The 25,457-nt window shown below is 35.6% G+C and overlaps 1 long non-coding RNA gene across 2 annotated transcripts; it reads left to right on the forward strand.

Moving 5' to 3' along the window:
* Positions 1-9,999: 9,999 nt before the first annotated feature.
* LOC138707843 (uncharacterized) lies at positions 10,000-16,008 on the forward strand. Of its 2 annotated transcripts, XR_011334392.1 has the most exons (7): positions 10,001-10,208; positions 10,336-10,495; positions 11,459-11,615; positions 11,722-11,972; positions 12,235-12,360; positions 12,592-12,799; positions 13,046-16,008. It is a non-coding gene; the product is annotated as an uncharacterized lncRNA (long non-coding RNA). The 2 variants fall into 2 exon arrangements; XR_011334391.1 differs by having other exon boundaries at positions 10,000-10,495.
* The last annotated feature ends 9,449 nt before the right edge of the window (positions 16,009-25,457 follow it).

A 25,457-nucleotide genomic window follows, 5' to 3' on the forward strand; every position in this document is an offset into this window, starting at 1 on the left:
AGGTCTTATTGCAGGATATTCAATTTTAGATCTTGTTTTCTTTGAAAATCCCGTAATCTTTGTTAAACAGAAATAACAGTCTTCTGCATGGCTTGTCGGTTCACGCCAGATCACTGGAACTGCAAACGACATACTTCGAGTCTTCTCTCCGTTCATCCAGTTTATCAGTTTTGAGTAACATGTTGTGCAGCACATATGGGGAGCCCATGATTTGTCCTCATCACACACATTACATTCAAAATAGTAATAATATGCTTGTTTTAACTTATCTGATAACGGCCGACGCTGCGATTTTGCCGTAAATTCTCCACATACGTAACAAAAGCTGTCCGGCGAATTTACAAACGCACGACGAGATTTTTTCATTCTGAGAAAGAGTAAATGAATGCGAAGATAAACACTTAAAACCAGCGATACAACTTGTCACAAGCTCAAATAATATTCAACTAATCCTAAAATGCAATCTATTTCACTCTAAAAGCCCACCCTCTCAGTGCTTTCTGTCGGTCTAGCGTCATAAAGCAATAAAATAATACAGGTATATATCATCCACTACGCACCTTATTAATGCAGACTCATGTATTTGAAAGAACCTATTCCTTAAAATACACTTTTAGTATATCCTGAGCAGCAATAAGTTATAAAACGTATGAATATACTGTGTAACCGTTTAAATAAAGTCCATAGTTCGATACCCGAGTTCTTTGGTAAATTCATTCTTATTTTTTCACAATTTCCAATTTTCCTCTTAAATGGTGCGTGATGGAAAATTTTCAAGTTTAGATCTAGTATCAGCACACAAAAATTGATCTAAAATGACCATTTTCACCCTTGTGACAAAAACCTTGTTGACTAGTGTAATCGTTTCGATATATCTATATATTTTATGCAATATAATATCGATTAACGAAGTTAGATTTGCAATATATTGCAATGTCAATATATCGGTATTTAAATTATGTCCTCCATCCCTAACTACGAGTTAAAATTTGTGTTTTCATTCAGATACCTATGTTTCCTTTTATTTATGTGTTATTTCTTCTTCCGTTTCTACATTCTTATTTATTTTTATCCCTAACGGAATATAATAATTAAATTGACACCAGAGTCTAGCTTTCAAAGTGCAGTCAAATTATCGATCGATCGGCTTTCTTGGAACTCGTATTTTCGTTCCTCCCGCTCCACGCGCACATTCGTTCAACAATGAGGAAATATTATAAATAATAATAATAATAATAATAATAATCATCATCATCATCATAATCATCATCATCATTCAAACAAGTATAAGACCCAAGTTCTGTTACGGTCTCAGTGAGTCATTCGCGGTCCACCTTTTTTTAAAACTGAAATAATTAGCCTAACACAAATTGTTAAATTAAATTTTAAATGTTAAAAACACGTTGTACAATACCGATAAATATGTTTTCTTAACTCATAAAGTTTATAAATACTCCATTACCTAATAATGAATATGAAATTACCTCACATTGTCACTCAACGTAAATTCTAATGAGCCATATTTATGTTACAAGCAGTATCACAGTTGACATCTGACCGATAAATAAGGTTAAGTAAGGTTCGTCCTTGTTGCGGTAAAGTTCCCGTGTTGTTTATTCAGTTACACTTTCCCAACAAGAGAGTCATTTTTTTAAGTTCACTGTGTATGTTTTCGTTGTAATGTCAGGGAGAGAACGCGACAGATGTAGAAAATTCGAATCAGGCCATTTAAAAAAGGTAAAAAAACGGGCGGCGACAGAGCAATTGAGGAAGCAGTTATGCGGTTCAATGTTAAAGTATATTAATATCGATGAAACAGTGTCGTACTGAGCATTCTGCGAGAAGTGATGATTTAACCCTTCAAAAACACCCACTTCTACAAAATATAAATGTGAGTACAATCAATCTAATGAAAGTAATATAACAGTGACACTGGTGGTGAGTCTTCTAATGAAAACGTTAATGCAGCAGGTTCGATTAGTGAAATATGCATTTTGATAACGCTGATCCTGGCAATTGACCAAATCCAATTTAGGACAAGAAAAGGCTGAAAATTGTCGAAAAAGAACTCTTTCGAGAAGAAAATGCTGTGTTTGCATTGGACGTCAGTAAGAGACACTTTTCACCTATCCACTATTTCAGGATTTTAAGCAATAAAGAAAGTCACGATCGAATTTGGCTTGTAGCACATATTCTAAAAATCGGGATAGGTTATATTTTTTTGCTTGTCGACTTTTTTCGACCTCAATGACAACATTATCTCCTCAGGGGTATTACGACTGGAAAAACCTTAGTATTCGTCTAAATCCCATGAAAATAGACCAGATTATTCAGATTTAGGGCCTAATTCAAGGTTTAAGTTCAGTGAAAAGTAGAAAAATGGAAGGAGTTTTGATTTCGTGTGCAAACATTATAGTTCATTTAAAATATATTAACCTAATAGATTACTGTGATTTATTGTCAGTGTGTAAGAAGATCTTTTGTGAGTCTAAAAATGAAGGCATGGTCAGAATTCAGTTATTACTCGACCAAGGCCAGTGGGGTCCTGCAGCCTGGAGCCGTGGCGCTACTGTTCCTGCGTTCGTAATACTGCATCGCGATAGTTCACATTACGCCCGCGGCTCCACTCGCCTTGGTCAAGTAATACATAATATGATGAGTAGTTTAATATACTACTACTTCTGTTATTATTATTATTATTATTATTATTATTATTATTATTATTATTATTGTCGTCCACACCTGTGAAGTAACGGTTAGCGCGTCTGACCGCGAAACCAGGTGGACCGGGTTCGATTCCCGGTCGGGGCAAGTTACCTGGTTGAGGTTCTTTCCGGGGTTTTCCCTGAACCCAATATGAGCAAATGATGGGTAACTATCGGTACTGGACTCCGGACTCATTTCACCGGCATTATCACCTTCATTTCATTTAGACGCTAAATAACCTGATATGTTGATACAGCGTTGTAAAATAACCTACTAAAAAACTATTATTGTCATTATATTGATATAGGGCCTTGAATACAGGTTTGCCTAGGGCCTCGCAAATCCTAGCGCCGCCACTGCTTGAGAGCTTTACTTGGAAATTTCGTGCAATCAAAAGGCAATTACTAGAATTCCACGACAGACACACGAATACAGACCAACAGGAGGATGAAACAGAAGTTGACCAAAATTGGACGAAAGGACCAATTTTCACCTTAACAAAAAAGAAACAGACAAATTACGTCTAAACATGATCACGTTCATGATGATGATGATGATGATGATGATGATGATGACTATTTAAGCGCAATATCTTTCTCGTGAGATTGTTTAGTTTCAAACTGTCATTTAAGAAACACAAACTATTAAGAGCAATATCATTAGAAGTATAATGAATGAACTGATTTGATTCGAAATGAGTACACGTATAATGAGAAAGTGTATGACACCTTCGTGACTCTCATTTTATCCTTAAGCTAACACATACTGTAACAGATTTCTTAACATGGCAATATTTACACTGCTCGATTGTTAAACGGATTTGGTAACTACACTCTGTTGTAATGATAACTTTGACTGAGATTCTTTTATTTGCTATTTCTCATTGCGGAGTTCCTGGGAAAAAAAAAAATTATGGCATGTGGGAAAATGTAACTCTGCACTGCATTTTGTTTAGAAGAGAAACATTCGCGTTACAGTTCGAACAGAGTTTTGTGTTTGTATTCAGTGAAGAAGTATCTGTCTTCCCAGGCAGTATTAAAATTACATATTCTTTAACTTTCAACCATTTTATTCTCTTCCGGCAGCGTATTCTGCTACATAGTTTGTATTTCAGTGTTTAATTAATAGTTCATAGTATTTTGTTGTTTAATTCGTAAATAACTCTTGTATACATTTAGCTCTTATCTAAATCAAAGTGTTGAATTCTGTGTAAGTTCATACATATGTATGTATAATTTTGCTGGTTGAGTGGAAGAGAAGCCCTTACGTCCTTAACTCTGCCAGCTAAAATAAATCATTATTAAATTTTATTATTATTATTATTATTATTATTATTATTATTATTATTATTATTATTATTATTATTATTATTATTATTCGGTTCTGAAAGAGGTAGGATTTGCTGACTGGATGGGATATTGAATATTCCTCCTGTGTGATCACGTTAATAAAACCATAGACTTACTAAATATCCACTAGACCGCTCACTGGCTCTAGTGTTATGCTCCCAAACTGAACAGTCGATGGGCGGTCATTTGTAGGGGAGAGCTGATTAAGTATGGTTCGTTCGTGTGCTGCTTTCAATTGCAGCAATGCACATGGATGTAAAGATAAAGAAGGAAGAATGTTACTTTCTTTGGTATAGTTGAACTAGTTATGTACTGTATATTTTGTAGAGTCATCAGCGTAGCTCAGTCGGTAGGCTCACTTGTCTGCTGATCTGGAGCTGCGCTCGGCTTGAGTTCGATTCCTACTTGGGCTGATTATCTGGTTAGAATTTTCCGAGGTTGTCCCCAACCATAAGGCAAATGTCAGGTAATTTATAGCGAATCATCTATCTCACTTCATCTCGCCAAAAAATTGTGTAATACTTGATTCGTTCCACATCTTAAAGCTTCAATGCTATTTAATATCTATGAAATACAATAATTTAAATTGAATGTACAAATATTTCAACTCTCTAGACCTCACATTTCCAACTGCTGACTGTGACGTCACATGTCTCTGCCCTCAAGCTCCTTGAAAGGAGAAGCATAGCTATAAAGGTACGGTCACACGTCGCTACTTTTGCAGCGCTGCAGTACAAAAAAACTGCGCAACTCTCGTACTGCGACGTGTGAACAACGGTGCAACCCGAAAAATAGCGGCTGCCGAACCTGCTGCCTGCTACTTTTTCATGCTGCGCGCAGCTTAGAAGTAGCGACGTGTGAACAGGGTTCTCAGGGTTGCAGCCGCAGCATTTTTGATGTCAGTTTTGTTGAAACTTTTGCTGCGGTTGAGACCAGTGTTGCCACCCATATGTGCCAATGATACTTTTATTGTTTGGATATATTTTAATGTTAGATGTGATGAAAATAAATTATTTGTAACAGTCATTAAATGCACAACACAGTCTGAGCATATTTGCTGACGATATAAACCTTTTTTTTTTTTTCCGTGGCGTAGTTTCAAACAGGAGGGTTGCCAACATTGATTACGCGAATATGCTGTTGGTTATCATTTAAGTATATAGGCGTTTTAAAAGCTTTATAGTAAAAATAATGCCAATTTCTGAATACTAGTTAGGACAGAAAAGCAAATAATAGATAAGCAAGCTTTCGCATGAGTTTCTTAATAATGCGAACATAACCACAAAAAGTATATTGAGAAGTCGACACGGAGATGAAAACCTGCAGCTAAACTGCGGCTGCAAAAGTAGCGCCTTGTGTGTGAACAGACTCGCAACCTCCAGTTGCAACTTTTGCAGCACTCTGGTTGCGCAGCACGAAAAGTAGCGTGCAGCGTGCTACTTTTGGCTTACGTGTGAACACGACACGCAACTCTTGCAGCTGCAGTACAAAAGTTGCGCAGCTAAAGTAGCGACGTGTGTCCGTACCTTAAGAGCAAAGTAGTAGGAGTGGCAGTAGAAGTGATGGAGATGTTTAAACAGCGAAGACACAACATTACCCTCTTTCACTTACTCTACTAGCTCTGCTCCGAATCCACACCTGTGGAGTAACGGTTAGAGCGTCTGGCCGAGAAACCAGGTGACCCGGATTCGAATTCCGGTCGGAGTAAGTTATGTGGTTGAGGTTTTTCCGGGGTTTTCCCTCAACCCAATATAAGCAAATGCTGGGTAACTATCGGTGCTGGACCCCGGACTCATTTCACCGGCATTATCACCATCTCATTCAGACGCTAAATAACCTAAGATGTTGATACAGCATCGTAAAATAACCTACCAAAAATAGCTCTGCTCCGAGAAGGGAAATGCGCTCCGACGTCACAGGTTGGCCAGTTGAAAATGTCTGCTCTAAACCTATACATTTTTTTTTTGTCCTTCATACATGCCATGTCTTTCATTTTCTTCATACCACTGTTGTGTCAGTGCACACATGAATAATTATTCACTGAATTAAAAGGTACAGAAAACGTATAAATTATAAAGAGTTACTAGTCCTTCATTAAAAATAATTTAAGTATAATATTTGGTCCACACCTGTGGAGTAACGATTAGCGCGTCTGGTCGCGAAACCAGGTGGCCCGGGTTCGATTCCCGGTTGGGACAAGTTACGTGGTTGAGGTTTTTCCGGGGTTTTCCCACAACCCAATATGAGCAAATGCTGGGTAACTTTCGGTGTTGGACCCCGGACTCATTTCACCGGCATTATCACCTTCATCTCATTCAGACGCTAAATAACCTAAGCTGTTGATAAAGCGTCATAAAATAACCTACTAAAAAAACTATAGTTGCTGGACCCCGAATTCATTTCACCGGCATTATCACCTTCATCTCATTCAGACGCTAAATAACCTAAGACGTTGATAAAGCGTAATAAAATAACCTACTAAAATAAAAAAAATATGTATGCTTTTGGTGATATAATTGCTTTTAAATCAGGTGTCTATTTAATGTTTTAATGATTGAAAGTAACTCTTGCCTTAGTTATAGAAGACTGAAAGATTTAATATTACCACTGCTACAACCACAACTACCAATAATAATAATAATAATAATAATAATAATAATAATAAAAGGTAAAAAAGGTAAAGGTATCCCCGTAACATACCTTGAAGGCACTTGGGGGGCATGGAGGTAGAGCCCCATGCTTTCCATGACCTCGGCACTAGAATGAGGTGGTGTGGTCGGCACCACGCTCTGACCGCCTTTTACCCCCGGGAAAGACCCGGTACTCAATTTTATAGGAGGCTGAGTGAACCTTGGGGCCGTTCTGAAAGTTTGGCAACGAGAAAAAATTCTCTCACCACCTGGGATCGAACCCCGGACCTTCCAGTCCGTAGCCAGCTGCTCTACCAACTGAGCTAGTGATAATGATAATAGTGATAGTGATAGTAATAGTATTGATATTAATAATAATAATGATAATAATAATAATAATAATAATAATAATAATACATTTTTATTTCATTCAACAGTTTAACCTACAGATTAAATTAAATGTTAATAATATTAGTTATATTATTAACCATGGTTCACGTTCAGACTTCCTATGAGAATAATGCAAGCCTGACAGCCGGGTATCCTAATTTAATCAGGATTCTCCCAATTTCCCTGGCTGAATCTCGGTTAAAGCGAGTAGGGATTGATGAAAACCCGGTTTTACAGATATTAGCCTAGAACATATTTAAACAAATTAGTCTGCATTTCCAATTATCCGATATTTTGATTTATATATTGATCAAATGGCAACATTGTGAAAGAGGTAACCCGCGGATATTTAGTAAGTCTATGAGGTATCCCAGCTTATTGTCATAAGGCAACTTTACTCGTAAGATGACACTTCCCCTAGTTATACCGCATTGTTTGTTAATCCGTTTCGGTACCTAGTCGCTGCTCTCGCAGTTAGTAAACAATGTGTATATTAAGTGCGTTGAGTGGCAAAAAAGATAGCGTTTTGATATCATATTTTACTCTAATAACAGACACATAGATTTACTTGTGGTTTATAGTTTAGTGAACTATGTTTAAACATAGATTAATCGTCAGATAATGAAACTGTTGCAGTACCTGTTCCGAAAAGAAAAGTTGCAAAGTAAATTTAGTAGCGATGGTTAATACACACATATTCGTGGTTATTAAAAGGGAAAAACGATTTTAGTGTTCGCCATACTGTGTGACCTTTGTATTTTAGTGTTTTTCACGGAGGCGAAAATAACATTAAAAAGCACGCGAACATTCCTTTGCAGAAAACGACTATAAATATTATGATAAAGTTTTGATAGGTCTAATGTCTTAAGTTAGCTTCTGATATCCCGATTTCGCTTAGCGAAAATCTAGACACTCTGTTGACAGCAAAAGCACGGTATTAAAGGTATGTAGAAAATAAATTATTGTTCCTGTAAACAACATTCAGCTTTCGGATACGTAATATACTAATTCAAATAGCGATTTCGAAATCCCGCGCGTTTTCCTCCATGCAATTGGTGGCTTTCCGCTGCTTCAGTTTGGGAACATATTTCTCACTTCTCCGCTACGGCGTTGTAGCACAGTCTGTGGTTGTAGGGTAGGGTCTCGAATAACCATAACGTCTTTGCGAATAACAGATGCGGAAAATACGTGAACTAACAGCAGCAGTCGTCAATATGCGTGGGTGACATTGAGAATCTGATGCTAATCTCTTTCACGGAGACGGAAGTACTGTCTTTCTTTAGCGTGTGATTACGCATGTTAATGCTACAAGAGCTTCAGAAGAGAACATGACATCAACATAGCCAAGGCCGTGAAATAATCGGAAATGTAATAAAGTTTTTGAAAGAAAAGTCAGTCGGGAAATTAAAAATCTCCTTGCTACAAAACGCGCTGCTGCTACTGGAAAGTTTCTATTCATAACGTGCAAAAAGACTAAAAGAGTCAAAATTAGCCAATTTTCATGACGAGATTAAATCTTCTGGAAATAAACTCATAAACACCTGTAAGAAAATTGAAGTCGGTGAATTTGATTGCATATTGCAACGTAAAGCATATCTCATTAATTAGACAATGTTGCCTCCATTATGATACCGGAAAAATGATGTGACCATGAAATTGAAGTCCACACCTGTGGAGTAACGGTTAGCACGTCTAGCCGCGAAACCAGGTGGCCCGGGTTCGATTCCCGGTCGGGGCAAGTTATCTGGTTGAGGTTTTTTCCGGGGTTTTCCCTCAACCCAATATGAGCAAATGCTAGGTAACTTTCGGTGTTGGACCCCGGACTCATTTCACCGGCATTATCACCTTCATCTCATTCAGACGCTAAATAACCTGAGATGTTGATAAAGCGTCGTAAAATAACCTACTAAAATAAAAAAAAATGAAATTAAAATTAAGTAACGTTAAACTGAAGGACTGATCGATAACATTGTGGTCGGTCATATTTTATTATCAGTCGAGATGGCAATTCTAGTGACGGAGTGAGAGTAGTGACACAGACTCCGATCTTAGCATGTACAGACCTGCCCCCTCCGTTTGGTAGAATGGGCATAATTAGGCCTATTGTGTTTCGTAAGATCATCACGATATTTGCCGGTCGGCCCGTTCCGCTTCACATAGGAATTTGTAATAACTAGACTTCGTGGAATTGTCACGAGAATGGTAAGGTTTACTACGCACGCGGTATAGACTGTATGAGAAGGGGACGTGCAACGGATGGAGTATGCCTCTGATGTAAACACTGAACAGTATACTACGGTTGCAATAAAACCTGAATCCTGCATTCAAGAAATATAATGAATGATCATTGAAGTAGGAAACGTCTAAACATATAATACACACTTATTTCGCAGTGAGATATATTAACTCTTAAAATTTAATGTAATATACTCACGTCATCCTTGAATATGTGCATTGCAGTGAAGAGTTACGTACATTTTGAGCGACTGCAAAGTAACCTCCTCCGATGGTCACTTAAACAGTTTTTATATTGGGAAAATATACGTTCAACAACACACGATGTAATACGTGCATATTTGAAGAACGGAAAGTCACCACTTTTTAGTACCCCAACTTCAGACGTCTTGTCGGGACCTGATAAATCATTATAAATGATGTCCATTTTGACACAAGTTCTTTTCTTGCAGTTCTAACATGAGTTATAGCAACACTTCACAATTTGAGACAAACACAAAAGTACCCTACAGTATAGGTAGACCAGGTAACTTGATACCCTAAGGGTGAAACCTAACCATTTTTCCCCCATTACTACAAATGCTAGTGGATTATGGTGATTTTCTAGTTTGAAGGTTGAATTTTCTTTTGCCAACTTCGTTTCGAATTTCGATACTGACAAATACTATAAATGGTAGTGATTTTGTAACCGGTATGTTGGCAGCTGAGGCAAATATCGACAATATTTGCCGGTACTGGAGTTCCATGAAATTAAAATTGTACTAGATTTCTCAGCCGGTTACTGGAAGATAGTGAAATTCGAACTTATTAATAATTAATTAATATTAGTATTAATATTAATACATTATAGTTATGTTATGTGTTGCGTTGTGGTTATAATTCAAGAATAGTCAGATAAGTACGAATGAATATAATATACTTGGGCGTGATAATGCACGTGGGTAATGGATAGAAATATTATTTCAAATTTTAATGAATTTCTTTCGTGTTTAGATTTTTATTACTATGTCAAAAAAATGAAATAGTGTTGCAGTGACTCCTCCAAGGAAGAAAATGTGTGGCATTCAGAGTACGCTTCAGAAATCTGTAGTTCACGTGTATAATGAGTTGAAGAAAGAAGGTAATGAAGAAGGAATTATGCTAACGGAGACAGCAATTACAACCAGAATAGGACAATTATTAGGAGTAAGTATTCTTAAGCATACATTTCAAAGTGGTATTCAGTTTTAGGAGTTTGCACTAATAATTTCATGATTGTGGTCAAACAAAACAAATTTTTAGGTTAGGCCTAATGTTTAATCAAGTCAGTGATTTTCATATTGCCAAACTAAATACATTTAAGATTCTGTAATACTGCAGTAGGTGATAGCTTAAATACATTTACAAATTAGACGAACAAGTAATCAAACAGCACGAAAGTAAATTTCCAGTTTTCTCTTTTGGTATTAAATTAACCGTTCAGATCACAATTTACATGCCACATCGGCCGAAGAAAATACAAGTCATATTGTAATTATTAACTTGATATTGCAGCAAATATTACATGAATGTTGGCCTGTTATGGTGCTTAAAAATAATTCAGTTTTATATAATAACTATATAACATACTCTATAAAGCATAGGAACGTTGACTCTGGCTGAATAATTTATTCATGACTGGTCTAAGTAATATTAAATATGGTGTTTCTTCAGAAAAGCTACCCCACCCAAAGTACTTGTTAAGATATAACACTCGAGAGGATGAGGACGCACTACTGGGAAACTAACCATTTCTCTTCGTCCTGGACCTCTCGCATGTTATATTGGTAATTAGTAACAAGTTTGAGGGAGGGACTACAACAATGCATTAGAATATACAGGTAAGTGTCAAAGGATTTTTGTGCTGAAAGTATTTGTGGCTGTGCACTAAAACCACGTGTTCATCACTATGTAAATATCACAGAAATCAATTAAACAAAATAAAATTATGCCTTCTTTGGTGTAGCTTTTCTGGAGAATTACCTAAATATTAGCCTACTTAAACCTATCGTAGACCCAACCTAACATGTTGATCATTTTCTATTCATATAGCTGTAAATGTTGGTATTATGCATGAATTTTATGATATAACAATTTTTAGAAGTATTATGTTAGTGTTTGTTATTACAGCTTGGCTTAACTACAGCCACGAAAGTGATCAATTCACACAAGGGGACCCCACTCGTGACACTAGGAAAACATAGACTACGTAAACATCCAGTGACTGATGCTGATGATTTTACGGAAGATGCAATTGCGAGATTTATTTATGACAAGTTACATAAAGGTAGGGAAGTTACAGGAATTATTGTGTTGATTTATGCAATGTAATTCTGATATTAGTCATAGGCCTATGTATAAAAATATGGCATAATTTTCATTTACTGTTACAGGGGAAGTACTAACAGCAGCAAAAGTTCTGGAACATATGAATGATGATTATGAAACATATTTATTTAGAGTATCCTTATCATCGGTGAAAAAAATTTTGAAAGAGATGAAATTTCTATGGAGCAAAGGGGATCCTTATACACATGTATGAGAAAGTGATGTTATTCGTTTTTAAGAGAATATATAAGAAATGTGGAGCGTGAGAACCCTAAACCCGTAGTATTCTTGGATGAGACTTGGATTTTTATGAATGGTAAATTTCAATGTATTGTGAGACATTGAGTGATTGAATTTTTTACTAACAAATAGATTAACACTTATGTGGAATATGAAATTGCAATTAATATAGGCTACTAGTAATGAATTCAGGTGGGAACAACATGTTTTGCAATTAATAGTTTCATATTATAACTAGAGGTTAGTTATAAAATTCTTGAACGGTTTTCCTGTCTTTAAAATTTTTGTGTCTCTTAGAGTGTCAATGTGAATTGCTTTTCTCTCTCTGTTTTTTTAAGTATGATCACCCACTTATTCATGAAATAAACCAGGTGAAGTTTCCAGTGACATGAATGGTGTTATTCATAGACCAACAAATGAGGGTGGCAGATTAGATGCCGGAACGAAAGGTGGATTTATACTCGGTAAGTTATATTGATTTATATTTTACGTAAATTTGGCAAGAGTAATTTTTTAAATCAGGGTACAAAAATATAAAAATTGGTGACTAAATAAAAACGTGGGAAAGCCTTTCACCAAAGAGGATCTCATGTCATGTCATGTCATGTTATGTTATGTTATGTTTTATTTTCTTTATTTAAATGCTGTGAATTCATGTGACGTAATTATATGCCCAGGTATAATTTTTATTGCAGGTGCTGATTTAATTTTTTCATGCAATTGAAAGAAAAGTCAGGACTACCATAGTGCTATGAATAGCCCTGTAGTTGAGAAGTGGGTGCAAACACAGTTGTTGACCTGAGAACATTAGGGCAATGCGTTATTGTCATGGATAGTGCTGCATATCATAGCAGACTTGTGAAAAATCAGCCAACAACAAAATGGAGGAAAGAACAGCTACTGGTGATTGCAACTGAATATAATAGATTTGTTGTACTAAATGATAAGAGTTGTACTAAATGATAAGAGTTGATGGTGTGAAATCACCTTTTGATATTACATTGCAATATTAATTTCCATACTTTACAGTCATTATTATTATTATTATTATTATTATTATTATTATTATTATTATTATTATTATCTTTACTACTACTACTACTACTACTACTACTACTACTACTTATAGATGCTACTTTTTTCTTTCAGGTGAAATTGAATCTACATAAGAATCCTAAAACAACAGAGCCTTGCCAATTACTGTTCTGAAGCTGCCTTGTCTTATGTGTTGTGTCTATATACAATTAATTCTTTCAGTTTTTTTTCCCCTTTAATGTAATGAAGTTGTTGGTTGATTGATACCAAGTGTTCAGCAGTTGATGTCATTTGTTATCTTGCACTCCAATATTTAACCAGATGATTGAAAGCTGTGTAAAGTTAAACAGTCAAGACAATGATCCATATCTTCATTGAGATTTCAGAAATGGCATGGGGAGATTCTGAAATATCAGTTCTTTGTAAATATTTGAGACAATCATGGCCTGTGATAATATGAGTACTGCCACTGTAGATTTTCATAGAAGTTCAGTTATTAAATTAGGTGTATTATTTTTACTATGTATTGTACTATATTTTTGTTTCGCTTAATTGATGAATTATATATGCTGTAAATTGAATAGTAGACTGTAGGTCTATAGCTTAACTGATGAATTGTATGTGCTGTAAATTAAATAGTAGGCTGTATACCACAAGTGATGAATTGTTTATGCTTGTAATGTGAAGTAATTTGCATGATATTTATTATCAGTTTCTGTATATTTCAACTGATTGAATTGTTTATACTTTTAAATTGAATTAACTTGCTTGCTATGTATTATATTTTATAGCTTAACTGATGAATAATTGTTTAGGTTTGTCAATTTAATAATCTGAGTGCCATGTACTTCATATTTTTAGTGGAGCCACCAATGTAGCTTAGTCAGTAGACTCGTTGGCCTGCAAATTCAGAGCTGCACTCGAGGGTAGTTTGGATCCCCCATTTGGTCTGATTAGTTGGTTTCTTCTGAGGATTTTCCTCCATCGTGGAGCAGACGCCGGATGGCCTATTGCAATTTTTTCATTTGCTTTAGAATCATTCCGATTTTTGTTACCACATTGTCATGTTCTGATCTTGTTATTCTTTTAACAGTGTGGTAAGATGCAGGTATAGATAACCTTACAGTAATTTTGCTACCTTTCAGCTACCTCATTACCTCCCACTCCATAAAGTTCATGGATCCACGGAAGTACCAGTCGTCGATGTAATTCGACCATTTTGCTTAAAATATTAAAACACTGTAAAATATTGAGATTTCATGCTGTTACGTCCATTACTGCAGCAAGAACATCTGATTTTGAATCTGATAGTATGACAGCCTTCTCAGATTTATGAAGTCGATACTGGAGATTTTGTAAGCTTAAAAGTGTATCTAAATTTTCACTATCAAAATTAGTCAGTGTTTGAAGTTAGTTAGTTAGTTAGTTAGTTAGTTAGTTAGTGGCGTTTAAAAAGGGCGCGTCAGCTACTATGGCTATTTGCGCCCTTATCTAAAATCTTTCACTAAACACAAACACAATACAATAACCAGAATGTTTAAAAAGCTAAAAAGCGTTGTCACGGTTAAAATGGGGCAAACAAGTGTTTGAATATAATTCCCTGTAAAAGGGAATATACTGGTATTGTACTACAACACCACTACATCTATGGCTTGGTAAACAGGATCCATCTATAAAAAATACTGTATGTAGTCACTCACTGACCAGATCATTTATCGTTTCTAATGATTTTTAAAATGTCTGGAGAAGTATCACATTTCTTAACATCATCTGTTAAAGTTAACTTATATACTATTCATTTTGAAATAACTTGGGATTGTGTTTTATTAGTAAAGTTTCCCTTAATTGAGCAAGTTTGAGTTCTCCAAGTAGAGTCAAAAAGTCTGTTGGGATTTTGGCTCAGTTTATTAATATTTGTGGACTGTGATTTTTTGTTCTAGACAACCATATTATCTGCAAATGATGAGATTATCATAAGATCTATTTCTTTAGTTAGACCATCGACATTAATATTGGAAAATGTATTCCTGAAAACAACAATGTGGGAAGCCCAGATGAATCTGTCTCTATTTACATATTTGTGACAATGAATCAAATAATCAAGTCACTGACCCAGTGTAACACTTTATCATGGACACCCTAAGTTTGCAATTTCTTAAGTGATTTATATCTACAGAGCCATATGATCCTTGAAAATAAATTAAAATTGTTAAGTTGTTTTGTTTTCTGTTTAAAATATCTTTAATATCTTGACTAAAATTTAAAATCTGTCCATTTGTTGAATGCAATTCTCTAAAGTCAACCCAATAAAATGAAAGTTAGTTACTAGATTCCAGGAACCAATTCAATCTATGAAATCATCTCTTCCATAATTTTGGCTATCATACTAGTAAGTGGTATCTGTCGATAACTCGAAAAGATATTAGTTGAATAATTGCTTTTCAAAATTGATGTTATGATAGATTTTCTCCAGACAGATATTGTATTTTAGATGAGATTACAAGATAAAAGTAGCGAGTTTGCTTGTTTGCCAACATGTTTAAGAAAATCAGCATGAGTATTGTCTGGACTTGGAGATGTTTTGGGTCTTATGTTATTAAATTAATAGTAATATTCAGTTCTTGATTAAATATTGTTATATAAAGTAGATAGTAGATTTAATATTTCTTTCAGTTTTTCCTTAATAGTCTGACGTACACAGATAAAACTAACAACCACACCACCAACTAATCTAATAGAAATTAAAATATAATTAAATGTAGTAAAAGTAATTAAAATTATAAATACACGTAATAAACCATAACCCCCTAATTTCAACAATATACTATTTTATTCCCTTTTACAGCTTGTAGATAATTATTAATTATAGTTATTACTTATTAGCATAATATTTATTGAACTTATTGGCTATTTCACTTCGTTTGAAAGATGTTATTGTGTACAAAAAGCATTTTTTGATGATCGTTTCATGCTGTATGTTGTGTATAAATCTATGATTTCTGGCCATCTGTTCTGTGTAATCCATCTTTTGTATAGAATTAATAAAATATTCTTTTGGTAGTAATTATTTTATTAATTGAGTATTTAATTTTCACCAGCTCACATTTCTTGAATCATTTGCTTTTTCTTATTTAAATTTAGGACACAAGAGCCAAAAAGAGACTTCACAGTTATGTATCATACATTTTTTCAATGACAGACGTGGAGTTGCAGAAATAATAAGTGTAAGTGTAGCATTATTAAGCAATTTACAAACAAATGAAATCTTTAAAAAGGTATCTAGAAGTGAAATTACTTATGGCTTTTAAGGACCAAAATTATTTTTGTAAGTTGATTTATTATTATTTCAGTTTTAGCATAGTTGTATTATCCATTTCCTTACTAATTTCAAAAGATAATCAGAAGTTCATTCGAATTCCAACCAAAAGTCAATTGGTTATTAATTTATCTACCTTTAGGAAGTACAGTATATGTACGCTGAAATCTTTGAAGTGAAGTGACAATAATTTAATTGGTCTTGGAACAGATTTGATTCTTGAATATTATATACTATACTTTGTTGTATATTTACGTCTAGTAACCTATTAATGCTAATACTAATAATAATGTAAAGGAATAAAAGAATAGAACATAGCAATACATTTCTCATTATTATTGAAACTATTTAGAATAACCTTCCAACATTAAGGTAAAGTACGGTGAGTAAAGAAGTCATTCAGTACATAGGATCGTGATTTTACTACATGTGGTGATATCTGGTAACAGTTGGCAACACTGACAAGGCGGAAATATTTGCTGTTTGGGAACTGAACTTACGTGATCCTCACTATACTTAGGGTGACCAGATTCACAGCGATAAAAAAGAGGACACAAAGCTTCAAAAAGGAGGACATTGTTCGAAAAAAGAGAACAGAAAATATGTAGCCTACTTTGATTTAGGCTTAGGCCTATATTATATTTAAATTACGTCAATATACAGTACAGATTTAGGCTTATATCATACTTAAAAATATGTTAATATCTATTTTATAACAAAATAATTATGATAAAACTTAATAATAATTATTTTACATATGAAAGTCAAGGGAACTATAATTATTATTAAAGAGGACAGAAAATATCTATTTATATTTAGGCTTAAGCCTATATTGTATTTAAAATTATGTCAATATATTTTTATTATAGAACACTTATGATCAAATTTAATAATATAAAATGATTTTACAGTTCGATACATATGAAACCCAATGGAACTATAATTATTATTATCAAAAGGAGGAACAAAGAGAGTTATGAATGTTGGCAAAGAATATATTCCATCGATGCTGCTGCCACCTACTGCCAGCGGAGGATTTTCAGGGGAGGCAAGGGAGGCCGAGCCTCCCCTAATATTTTACCAGAACACAATATGGCAGTAATAATTTCAGCTGAATTAAGATCACAGACAAGTTACAGCAAATGACGAACATTTTTCCTTTTATATTAATTTTACTATTCACTACGACTAAGATGTACGTAAAGTCGACCACATTCAGTTGGTGATGCCCGCTCGCTATACTGTAGATAGTACAAATAATCGTACTGAAAAATAACAGATAGCGCTGTAACCTGTATAGTCGACATCTAGCAGCCTGCATTGTCTATACGAGAGCGGGAGAGAGGAGCCGGCTACATGACACTATTCCCCGGTAACCATGACAACAGCAGTTCAACCAATAAGATAGCTGGTTAGAAGAGTGTTTAAACTCGACCAGAACGCGCGAAGGGAGCCGATTTGGAGACGTCCTACTCACCGCTGACAACTGTACAGCTTATAGACGGCCGGTTTCGACTGTATTGGGAAGCTCTCTCTCTCTCTTTCTCTCTTCTTGGTTTTAGAAAATTGAGTCACGTGTTGTTAGTTTTCTCTCCCTGCGTAAAAGTTTTCATTTATGTTGTTAGATTTTCTCTTGTTTGCGTGTGTTCCTGTTATTTTATTCTTTTATGTTACGAGATGTATTTACTTATACAGTATTTTAAATATATCGAGAGTTTAGAAACAAATGCAGATTTGTCTCTCGCTTTTTCTAGTAGCAGTTATTCAGTATGTTGTGACCTATTTGATCGGTTTGCGAAGAAAGAGGAACGTCCAGTTATGTATGATTTGAGGCTTTCTCGGCGTTGGTTCGCTAATATGTTTTCGCGGGATATCAGCCGAGTTAAAATTTTGGAATGTTCCAAGCTTTCAACTGCTATCTCTGCAGTCTTAGACTTTCCGTCCAGACACTACTTCCCTGAAGATGGCTGCAGAGATAGCAGTTGAAAGCTTGGAACATTCCAAAATTTTAACTCGGCTGATATCCCGCGAAAACATATTAGCGAACGTCCAGTTAATTTGCTGTAAAATTAAACTATGTAATAGTAATGAGCAAGCCCCGGATTCTTAGGTTCGAATCAATTTGTTGCTATCTCGTTACTCTCGAAATATTGTTTTTCTTGTTCGTTTCACGTAGCAAAGAGTAACATTCTTAAATGTAATATGACCTAAAAAAGACCTAATTCGTAGGTTAGGACTTGAAGTGTCCCAAAGAGAGGCAATCTTTACCAAGCCGTTGTAATATGCCTATATCAACATTATGTTGTTTATTTTTATTTTTTTCCCGTAAAATCATATAAATTTCTAAACATAAGATTTAAAATCCTAAAACATAAATTGGAAAACCTAATTTTAATTACTTAAAATCTACAAATTCTGCGCTTGGTAATGAGGTACATCATAGGCCTTATATTTTTATATTCTCATCATTCACGTCCTGGCCTCCTCAACTTTCAAACCCACCGTCCGCTACTGCCTACTGCCAAATTACTTGAAAAAAGGCATCAAATCAGATAATTTCAAAATAACGGCCATACAAATTACGATTTTTTAAAATCCGCCCGGACCAGGACAAAAGCCTAAAAAGGAGGACATGTTCGGATAAAAGAGGACGTCTGGTCACCCTAAGCATACTAAATTGCAGTTTGCAAGCATGCTGCTTATGCCTTCCTTCCCCCCCCCCCCCAATATTTTGACCAGGGAACATGTAGTGGAAAGTGTAAAGACTACTTGTCAAGTAGGATCCACGAAACCATATCATCGGTAGCTTTCTTTTATTTTTTTCTCAATAGACAGATAACATGGAAATAGACTACTAGATTCTATAAAGCAACATTCATTAAAAGCACTATTAAGCAAGTTAACATGACATAAGCACCATGACCAGAAAAAAGGAAATAATATGCAATAAAAAAGTATAAATATTTGCTATTCAAAATATGTATTTTGCATGAATTTATTCTCAGAAAAGACCAAAACATGGGAAAAGTACGGTTATTTGAAATCGATGTCACAAAACGAGTACTGTATTTGCAAAGTTTGAGAATCATAACAAGTTTATGTAAAAACAAGCATTTGCATGGAAATCCGGGTTTTAGTAATGATCATTGAACATCAGTCTTTGTCAGATGAGTTATTTCTGACCACAAAGGAAAGTATCAATAAAGGTAGAGAATCTTGAGTTCTTTTATTTCTTCAACGGAAATTTCATTTCGATGTAAATGAGTCACAATGAGGGGAGGCTTATAAATTTCTGAAGAGAAAGACATGGGTTAGGCTTGCACTGATTTTGCGATATTAATTTGACACAAGGTTGCGTAAAATTGAAATTTTAAATAATTACTTTGTACAATGATTCGTTTTCTTGTAATTATTTTATAAATAGGTGAGTTCTTAGGGAAATTACAAAAAAGGCTGAAACTTTCAGGACGTCATATCGCCGGCTTAATTCTAAAACCTCGTAAGTACAATTTTTACCGAAAGTCGACAAATGGGTATATTTTCAACGTGCGTCTGCAGATAACACCGCGTAAGTATGTAAATGTTTATATATTTTATAATTAACAAATGCTTAACAGTTGTTATCTTGGGTATAAAAGGAATACGAAGTTATTTTGCGCTCTTCTGCAGTTTCCTGAAACGCACTTAGGCCTACGAGATTTTAAAAGTAAGCCAACGATTATGAGAATGCCTTGAATTGCTTGCGTAACAAACTACAGGGTTGTTTCCGATCTCTTTTAATGAATTTGAATGACATCATGTGCGTCAGGAGTCATATGACAGCTGAACTGTGGCGTAAGGTGACAGACCAGTAGTGAGTGATCTCATAGTCAGAGTGCACGGCGACTCACAGCAGAAATTCCCAAGAAAATCGAGCCTTTTTCGGAGGGGTACATAACAACCCTTTCCGATGCCCAGTACAGTTAAGTGAAAATAAAAGAAGCCTGCAATAAACGAGGTTTCGTTATTTCCAAGAAAGGCATCTTCTGTGTACTTAATAAGATTGGTAAAGCTCGAATGGAATTAATTTATATCACGTAGTGGGGTGAGGCGACTTGTGACGGGGGGTGGATTTGCTTGCATTTTCCACTCTGGACTTAGTCCCATCCGAGCTTTGCCAGTCTTATTAGGTACACACAAGATGCAGAAGATGAGATGATAGTAAGCGATATGCCACTGGAACTAAATGACAGCTGTGAGCAGTATGGAATGAGGAGAAATGGAAACAAAACAAAGACTATGGTTAACGGAAGAAAAGTAAAGAAGGTAAATATGCGAATTCGAAATTAGTTAGTACAACAAATGGACAGCTTCAAATACTTGGGATGTACTATGTAAGTAGTAGCATGAGCTGCTGCCAGGGAGTCGTAAGGAGGAAAGCAATGCTCAATAGAAAAAGGAGCATCTTCTACATACCTCTGGAAAAAGAACTAAGGAAGAGAGTAAAGTGCTTTACGTGGAGTCGGCAATATATGGGGCAGAAATTTTTGCCATGAATGTTCAAACATGAGAGGAATATCAAGATATTACAAATTTCCTCCCTACGTCATGAAAGGCGGAGGCGGCGGCGGCGGTGGTGGTGGTGGACCTCGCCAGATGTTGGATATGCATTAGGTTTTCGGGGTAGGCGCAGTGGAAGACTTTCAAAATAAGACTGTGAATTTATAACAACGAATATAATTAACAAACAATATATATAACAAATACATGAATTAGTTGATGAATTAAATACATGAGTTAATGAGATATAACAAAGAAAATAATATGATGAAATAATCTGAATCAATATAGTACATAAATATCCAAAACTTCACTAGAATATAATCCTAAAGATCCCATTAATCTCTGATAATTATGACTTGGCTTGAGCAATAAGCTCCACAATAGTTAACATAGTAACTTACCCCAAAAGTATTCCGCATTTAATGTACATGAAAGAATATATATTTAAATTTTGACTACAATTTGTATTTACTGTAAAATCTCTGTACTATAAAACAAACAATTATCGCAGAGAGAGAGAGAGAGAGACATAAATAAAGAGAAGACGACAATAAGTCAGACTCCACGTAAATAATAAATCTAAATTTCAATATCACAGCTAGTTATGGATCGACCAATTTGACCTCTGCCGCGTTAAATAGTTCATCACGACATCGAAACAGTCCGCACTCACGATATTTACCCAGAACATTGCAATAAAAGTCTCAATACAACAAATATTCTACACGCAGTCTTCCGCGTAATCTGTGCGTATACGAACTAATGTATAATCAATCACCCGCGAATCTATGTACTTCGCGTAAGTTAGAGAAAACTATCATATCAAAATGTATAAATTATACCACGATCAATAAAGTCAAAACACATATCCCAGCAACATTATGAAGAATATAAACAAGAATCTTTCTATCTACAAATAACCTGCTGAGTGAAATAAACTATGCAAGTAACATTACTATAATGAAGGTAAATTAGTACATAAAACGTATGAAAGACACAGATACAAACCAACCCGATCCCTAAGTCAACCTAACTACGTGATGCTAAGGCCCAGTTGCAGAAACGCAAATCAAATCAGTCCCTGATCGCCAGTTAGTTGATGTCTGATTTATTTGATTGTTCGTTGCGTTGCACAAACGTGAATCTCCAATCAACTTGTCTCAATTTACTAATTGCTGATTTGGGAAAGAAATACATTTGACAACAGCGCTATTTAGCAACCACAGCCAATTTGATGCTCTTTAAAAGTCGCGAAACGAATGCATCAAGTGGGCGGTGACTAGGAAAACAAGTGAATGTTTTGCTGGTTTGTTGCTTTTTGTAGAAAGGAAACAGGCGGATTCTATTTGTATATAGACTACAATATAGTGAAAAAAATGAAGCAAAAAGAAAAAAAAAACGTGAGGGGGCTTCTGTTGTGGGATTTGCTAGGGGAGTCGACAAGAAATTGGAATATGCATAGCCTCCATAACCTAAAATAATTCCATTTCCCATCTCTCTGTTTACAAATGGAGCTCGTAACCTACTCATTAAAAATATTGTGTTGTCATGTGTAGAACCCTGCCAACGGGCTACAACATTCCAGAATTTCAATGATGGTGTAGACTACATATTGCCTGTATATTCACAGAAAAGAAACCTTTTCTATTTCGATAAAGTTCGGCATCATTTCAACCAGGTGATTGGACGGGGATGTGAGCAGTCTATACAACCAACATTAGGCTACTCTTGGAAATCCTGACATGGCTGAAAATTCTCTCTGGATTTCAAATCGTTCCCTGTTTGAAGTTTGGGGATTTATGAGACCCTGCCATAACAAAGCAATTTCATACGTAACATTCCTAACTACTCGGCAAATAGTTGATTTGTGGACCCTAACAAGATAACCCAAGACCATCTGAAAAATTCCAACAGCATGAAATCTCAGCATTATTAGAACTTGGTTCATAGGAGAAAGTGAAAGGTTTCGATTTGTCTGTCTGCATATAGGCCTATTTGTTTCAATTTTTTAAAGTAACAAAACACACGAATCCTTACTTAACTTAAATCTTTGCTCAAATTCGCTGTCATTATACATAAAGACAATTCATGTCCATCACGGAAACGCCTTCTTCTTAATAATTTTTTTTTTTTCATTCTAAAATTTCTTCATCAGAAGAATCCATTATGTCGAAAACAATATTGTTACGCTATAACTATTTACTATATAATTACAGTAACTGCATTACAAACAGAACAACATAAATAGCCTACTTGATCGATGATCAGTGACTTGACCAGCAAAAATCTGTTGATCAAATCTGATGGAAGACTGATCTCCGATCAAACACTGATTGTTCTTTCTGCAACAGAAATAGAACTGATGGCCAATCAAACCCTCCTTAATTGCCAATCATATTTTGATCGGCGTTTCTGCAACCGGGCCTAAATATCCGAGTCGAGTACTTTCCACAAACCACATCGTGAGTAAACCTTGTACATGACGACAAGTTCCTAAGTATAACTTCTCCACGCGACGACAAATTCCTGAGTGTAATTCTCCTACCGAGGACAACTTCCCGAGTTTAACCTCTCTACGCGACGACAAGTTCCCAAGTGTAATTCCGTGCTTTAAGCGTAAACAGGAAAACTCTCCTTCCCTCTCTCTCGGATACATCAGAGGCTAACCGGCCAATAAGGATTTATAAGAGAATAAATTAAAGGAAAAGAGGGCGCTGTCGGTATCATGTCAGGAGTGTGCACGCTGTCGGTGGTATAACAGAGAAGTATGCCCGTTGAGACATCGAGCTCGGCTCAGTCATAGTCATCCAACAATACCTAGAAGTGAAGCATGAAAACTAAAATAACCAAGTACATTAACCCTTCTGCTACGAAGGGAGGTAATAGGATTACCCCACTGATAATTTTTCAATATTATTTTCATTTTTCTCCATATTTATTTATGAAACTCCATGTATTCGTCAACTCATTTCGGAAAAATTTTTTCTCTGTTCTATCCATCCTTCATCATATGGTAATGCAGAATTCCTGCACTGAAATCATACGTACTTCGATACCTCATAATAATATGATATACGTAAGTAATCACTTAGTAATTCAAGATGGCACTCATCCCGTCAGATCCCTGCCACTTAGTCACTCGTAATGAGTGCACCTCTGTACATAGTGCATTGGACATTGTACCACTGTCACATATTCTGTAACACAGTACAGGAGGGTAGGCCACCAAAGGGAAAACTGAGACACAGAACTTAAACTGAGGGGATTCAATCCAGCACCGGAACTGGAATCCAGTGTGGCTTAGTGAATAAAGCTTCAGCAAGTATAGTTTGACAATTTCAAGAGAAACCCCGTAAAACACCCCAACTTCTGGAATCTCTCTCTTTGTTTCTTCTCTCTCCCTTGCTCCTCGTCATTCAGTCACCAATCACCACGGAAATATCTGAGAGGGTGTGTGTGGGCATCACGACCAATAGAAGAACCACTCTCCAGTATTACCACAATAACGGATTCTTCATTTTTGCCTCGACTGTCGGCTAGGAAGGTTCCCTTATGCTAGCATTGCAGGAAACTAGTCAACCTTTTAATGCTTTTGTTAGCAAGTCTGACAAACTGTGAGTGGAGTGGACCTGCATAGTGCTCTCTCCCTTCCCCTGTGCTTTCTCATTTGCTCCTCCCCAAGACAACCAGCGCTCACATAGTAACTCGGTCAGGGTTTCAGTTCGATTTGTCAATCTATAGAGCTGAAAACCCGGGTTTGAGTCCCAGTGCCAGAAAAAAAATTTTCTCTGTTCTATCCATCCTTCATCTTATGGTAATGCAGAATCTCTGCACTGAAATATCACATGTACTTCGATATCTCATAATAACAAAATCAGACAGCTGCTTTGTTTACTTAAAACCACAGGAGAGTGATATTTGGAATGTGATAGCATGACTACCAGATTTCGTAAACTGGGTTTCAAGATCAAAATCAAACATAAAGACCATTGGCACTGATTATAGTTTATTAGTTTTAGTAGGTCCAGCAACTCTCAGAGCTGAACTTAATTTCAACTAAGGATTCAAGAACCCACTTCCTGAAAACTATCTGCACAATTCGCTACAGTAAATTTAGATTCACAGAACATGATTGGCGAGGAATGATTTTCCAATTTTACAATTACAGTTTTTCAACGTTTTCTTAAACTCATTTGTACTGAACACATTTTCATTTACTTGATTTATTAACAATATTTGGCATACACGGATAAAATTTCCTGCAGGGAATTAAGAAGTTGTATCTCCCTTTCACTTGTGATTTTCTTGCATTTTCTCTAGTGTCTTTGCGTCATGCTAACCACGTGACTAATAAGTTTCGCTAGTTACGAATATTCAATGTTGAATCAAAAATCAGTGAAAGCAGAATAGGTCAAAGTCCTTAAAGCAAAAGATGGTCTATTTATCTTATTAAAATATGTCCCTTCTCTATTCGACTTATTCAATCACTGTACTCTACTTTCAAACCACTTTCACGTCACACAGCAGCACCTTACTCACATATCCATAAGTTCATTAGTAGTTAGTGCTTGACACACTAGTCACTGAGGTTTAAATTTCTGTACCCATGTCTGAAGCCATACAGTACATAAGAGAAGCTCCCAACGTAAATAGTATTCCAGAAAGAAG

Source organism: Periplaneta americana, chromosome 10 (assembly GCF_040183065.1).
Source record: "Periplaneta americana isolate PAMFEO1 chromosome 10, P.americana_PAMFEO1_priV1, whole genome shotgun sequence".
Taxonomy (NCBI): Eukaryota; Metazoa; Arthropoda; class Insecta; order Blattodea; family Blattidae; genus Periplaneta; species Periplaneta americana.